The following is a 5,573-nucleotide window of genomic DNA, read 5'->3' as shown; positions in this document are numbered from 1 at the left end:
CTCAACTAGTTCTGTTATGTCTACTCTCTAATTTTTCAATATTGCATCAAAATTCCAGTATGTATTTCAAAGATTGCAAATATACTTAGCAATTAACATCATCAATGGAAGTACAGCAGCTGAAAATGCTCCATAATAAAAGACAAATTATGCTAGGAAATGAATGATTGGGATGAAAAGAGGGAGTTATGTCTGAAAGCTAAAGTCATGTGCCTTTTCTGTAAATTATTTGTCAAATATTTGGTGTTTAGAAAGTTAAAGTGTGACATTAGATTGGGGTAGTTTTCTACGTCAGCCCAAAATTAGCACGTTCCTATGTTTAGGACAATGGTCCAGGAAAACTAAGATTGACTTAGTGATTTGTTAAATCATCCCTTAATTGCCTGTGCCTCAGTTTGCTCTTCTATGTTTTAAAGATAAAACTCTCTGTGGGCATTTCATGAGTTAGTTGTGCTTTGCATTCTACCATTTACTCTTGCTAGTACAATGACAATTCAAGAGACGTGGTGCAATACAAATAAATGTAAAACCTTCTCACATGACATTACATGTGCAATATTATTACTGTCTTTTAAGTGAAAGTAGGAAAAAGGGAAACGGATGCTCCAACTTTATCAGTTGTTAGTTAATTAAAGTGAGAGGAAAAGAGAAGCAATCAATGTAGGAAAGATGGTTATTATTCTAAAGAAGTCAATATGATGATTTGTAGGCACTGGTTAAATTTTAAGTGCCATAGAATCAGTCTTGAAATAAAAACCAAAAAAATAGCCTACACGAATTCCAACTATTGAATACCGCTGCTCTAGTTTTTGTTCCTGAAGGACAGAATGTTATTTGAGATACGCGTGGGTTGCCATTGATGATAATCACTTGTATATTTTAAAATCTGAGGGGTATGGCAGAGTAAAGAGCATGTTACACAAGCAAAAAAAATTTTAACTTTTTATGTTCTATCTTTTGTTTTTGAAAGTAAGAAGTACATCTCTTCATTCAGCCTTCCGGTTCAAGTATTAACCACTTGATGAATTATATAGACTCTGAAGTTAAAAAGCTGTAGGAAATTGATAAAGAATTCTATACGTTATAATTCTTGTTTATCAATCTAGGGACACTGGCTGACTGTACATAAACAGGTATCTGTAAAGGAAGAAGCATTTTACTCCTTAAGCTCTAGCATCCCTGTGTTCATCTTTGACTTTCAATATATCAGCTTTAGTTAGTTTTCTATTTGGAGAGTAAAAAAGGTCAATTGTACACCACAGTGACTGTATAGGATCTCATACTGCAGTAAAATGTCAAAGATCCACAGAGATTTGAGTGTGGAGGAGGCCTCAAGTCCGACATTTAGTTTTGAGGTGCCGACCTTAATAATCAGAGACATTAGAAGGCTTGTAAAGGGTTGCATGTCCCAGTTGTTGGATACCAGTATGATGTAGTGACTGCCAAATGATGGGGCGATCTGTAGCAGTAACTTACTGCCACCTGGCACCAGTTCAGCTTTGTGACATCACTTGGATTGTGGTCTTGAACGATTGTTTCCCTTTCTATGAGTAAATGCATTGTTAACTTTCTAAGTGGTTCTTATTTCCCCTAAAAGATCAAGACCCTTGATTTCTTTATAGGCTTCATAATTTCTAAGATAGTGCAAACCACTCAGCAAAAGTTAAATGGATCTTTTTAGCAAGCTCTATTATTGCCATTCTATCCTTTGAGATTTTTAATTCTTTCTCCTTTCACTTGACAAAATAAAGATATGGAATCTTAGTCATTGTCTTGGCCAAGCTTTTTATTTTACATATGTTTTATCTGGGTTTAGAGATCAAGAAATTTATATATATATATATTTTTCTGATTCAAGTTCAAGCAAAACTTGTTTCTGTTTTTTGGATCAGATACCAGTTTGAACTTGACTTTTCAGCTAGAGGGTCATTAAATAAGATATCCCTCTGGTGCATTCTCGTGGCTCAAACATTTGCCTGGTTCTGTGAATTCATGTTTCAGGGGCAGACATTCTTCATGGTCGATGGAGACTTGGCTCCCACATGCCTGCTTCCCTTAGCTGCTGCTCTCAGATCTGTGGCTGAGCTTTTCTTCTGCCACAATTTTCCTGGCTCTGACAAAATGACAACCGCCCTTTTGGATTGCTCCACATGTTCAGTGAGCGTGTCCAAAATCTGCTGCTTCAACACTGCTGAGTGATATGCCGTGTCCAGAACTGCATGCAGGCTAATGTCATTTTGCATTTAGAGGCTTTGAGAAATTTCAGAGTCGCTGATCCCTTTTACAAACAGGTCTCTATTTCTCTGTGACTTGCTCTAAAATTACATTTCACAGCTAGTGCATGATGATGAGTCAGAGAAGACTCTATTGTCTCTTCACAATGGTCCCACCAGAGCAATCTGGCTCAAAAGCACTGGGGATCAAGTATTTTCAGATTTCTCCAGCATAATTTTTACATTGTATAAACATCAGTTTCATTTTCTTTTCTCAAGGTGAAGGAATTTAAACTTAGGCTTGGCCTCAAGCTGGTCAACACCAACTATATAACAGCCAGGTCTTTTCGAAGTCTTTGTGATTGTTCTAGATAAAGTTGGTTTTTCTACATGGACACCAGTGGTGACAAGAGAAGCAAAGAAGTGTGGGGGTATGGAAGTGCATTATAAGCTCATAAAAAGAATGCCCAGAAGAAACAAATTTTTTCCTTAACTTTTCACAGCAAGATGGTCTCTTTATTTTTCTTCTTCCTCCCTTTCATTTTCTCCCTTTCTTCAATTTTAATTTTTTTTCTACTTCCTCCTTCCAACAAGCCCAGGTGTGGACATCTGCCTCTGATGAAAGAGGGCTTCTATCACCATATTGAATTAGAGTTTCCCAGGTTTAGGTCTCCTCAAGAGTCAGAAACCTTATCCTTGCGAAGTAGATAAAGGTCACATGAACTGACCTTGAATTTAAAAGTTAATGGTTGGGGATTGGTAGAATGCTCGCCTTGCATGTGGGAGACCTGGATTTGGTTCCCGGACCATGAACCCTCCCCCCCCCCCAAAAAAAAGTTAATGGTGGGGGAGAGGCAAGGCCAGATGGCAGTATAGAGAGGTATGGAGTTTAGTTCCTTCTCTAGGGTAGCTAGGAAATAGCCAGGAATTGTTTGTAGCAACACTTTGGGGGACTCCCATGACTGGATACACATTGTACACCAGTCTGGAATGGCTGGCAAGGCCAAGATCACAGTGTAGAACTTGTCTCCCAAGATGCGGAGGCTAGCACCTGTCCCCCACTAACATGGCAGGAGGTTCTGGAGTTGCTGCCTTGTGGGAAAAAGAAGCAATCTTTATAGGAGCAAGGGAAGGTAGCTCAAGGAATCTCCACTTGTGGAATTAATGAACAAATTTGGACTGCTGAATACAATTCCAAGCACAGATAAACCTGCAGCAAGCATGAAAGGAACATAAAGGTTTCCCACTGGCAGAGAGGAGGTGGGATTGATGAGAAAAAAAGAGGTTTTTGGAGTTGGCCAAGTTCAGAATACTGGAAAAAGGCTATGGCCCCAAATAAAGGGCACACAGAACAAGCTTCCTTAGGGAAACTTGATACTGATTGCTCCCTCATCATGAGTCCTGGACCTGTGTTTTCTGTGAAAATCTGATTGGGGTCAATCCTATCTGGCAGGGCAAGAACAAAAGAAAAAAAAAAAAACAAGAGCTGAAAAATTCTGATAATTAAAAAGAAGCTATAGTAGAGATCTAGAATAAGCTGAACTGAATATCAAAGAATAGAAAACAAAGTCAACCTACAAGAAAAGCCTAAGTAAAAGAGAGAAGTAAACTAATCAGATGCCTAGACACCAACAAAAAAAATCATGACTCATACGAGGAAGAATGATGATATGACTCAGTCAAGGAACAAGCTAACATTTCAAATGAGACATAGGAGTGGAAACAACTAATTAAAGATGTTCAAACAAACGTGCTAAATTAAATAAAAAATCAAATCAACGAATTGAGGGAAAAGTGGCAAAAGAGAAGAAGAATATAAAGAAGACATTGGGATGCATGGGCGGTTCAGTGGTAGAATGCTTGTCTTCCATGCAAGAGACCTGGGATCAATCCTTGGACCATGCATACCACCTCCCCCCAAAAAATTAGAAAAAGAAGAAGACATCAGGTGAACATAAAGAAGAACTTGAAAACTTGAAAAAACAAATGGCACTCCCTGCCCTCCCCCGCTACATGGGGCATGACTCCCAGGGGTGTAAATCTCCCTGATAACATGGAAAAGAACTCCCAGGATTTAGCAGGACTCAGCATCATGGGATTGAGAAGCCTTCTTGACCAAAAGTGGGAAAAGAGAAATGAGACAAAGTAAAGTTTCAGTGGCTTAGAGATTTCAGAGTCAAGTGGTAATCCTGGAGGTTATTCTTATGTATTTTTAGTTTGTGGTACATTTTGGTTGGAGGGAAGTACCTGAAACTGTTGAGCTGTGTTCCAGTAGCCTTGATTCTTGAAAATGAGTGTAGAACAATATAACTTTTACAATATGACTGTGTGATTATGAAACCTTGTGTCTGATGCTCCTTTTATCCAGAATATGGCAAATGAGTAAAAAAATATGTATATAAATAAATAAATAATAGGGAGATAATGGGCAAAATAAATTGAGTAGTTGGAAATAATAGTGGTCAATGAGAGGGAAAGGTAAGAGACCTGGGATGTATGAGTTTTTCTTTTTATTTCTTCTTCTGGAATGATCTAAAAATGATCACTATGATGAATACACAGCTAAATGATGATATTGTGTGTCATTGATTGTACACTATATATGGATTGTATGTGTGTGAAGATTTGTCAATCAAAATAAAAAAAAAAACCCAAATGGCAGAACTTATGGAAATGTAAGGCACAATAGAAGAGGTGAAAAACACAATGGAGACATACAATAGCAGATTTGAAGAGGCAGAAGAAAGGATTAGTGAACTATAAAACAGGACATTTGAAATCCTATACACAAAAGAGCAAACAGGGCAAATAATGGAAAAAACCTTAGCAGGATCTCAGGGAACTGAACGACAAAATGAAATGCATGAATATACCTATTATGGTGTCCCAGAAGGTGAAGAGGGCAAAAAAAAAAAAAGGGCAGAGAGAATAATAAATAATCAGTGAAATTTTCCTTCTTTTATGAAAGACATAAAATTACAGATCCAGGAAGTGCAGCATGCCCCAAATGAATAGATCTGAATAGATCCACTCCAAGATGTTTATTAGTCAGATCATTAAATGTCAAAGAAAAAGAGAATTCTGAAAGCAGCCAGAGAAAAGCAGTCCATCACATACAAGGGAAGCTCAAGAAGACTATGGGTGGATTTCTTAGCAGAAACCATAGAGGCAAGAAATCAGTCGTATGATATATTTAAGATACTGAAAGAAAAATTGCCAACCAAGAATTCTATATCTAGCAAAACTATCTTTCAAAACTGAGGGAAAGTTTAAAATATTTTCAGACGAAACAGACACTGACAGTGTTTGTGAACAAGAGACCTGTTCAATAAGACGTACTCAAAGGAGCACTACAGGCAG

This window comes from Tamandua tetradactyla, chromosome 21, assembly GCF_023851605.1.
Source record: "Tamandua tetradactyla isolate mTamTet1 chromosome 21, mTamTet1.pri, whole genome shotgun sequence".
NCBI lineage: Eukaryota > Metazoa > Chordata > Mammalia > Pilosa > Myrmecophagidae > Tamandua > Tamandua tetradactyla.
This window is presented reverse-complemented; position numbering follows the sequence as displayed.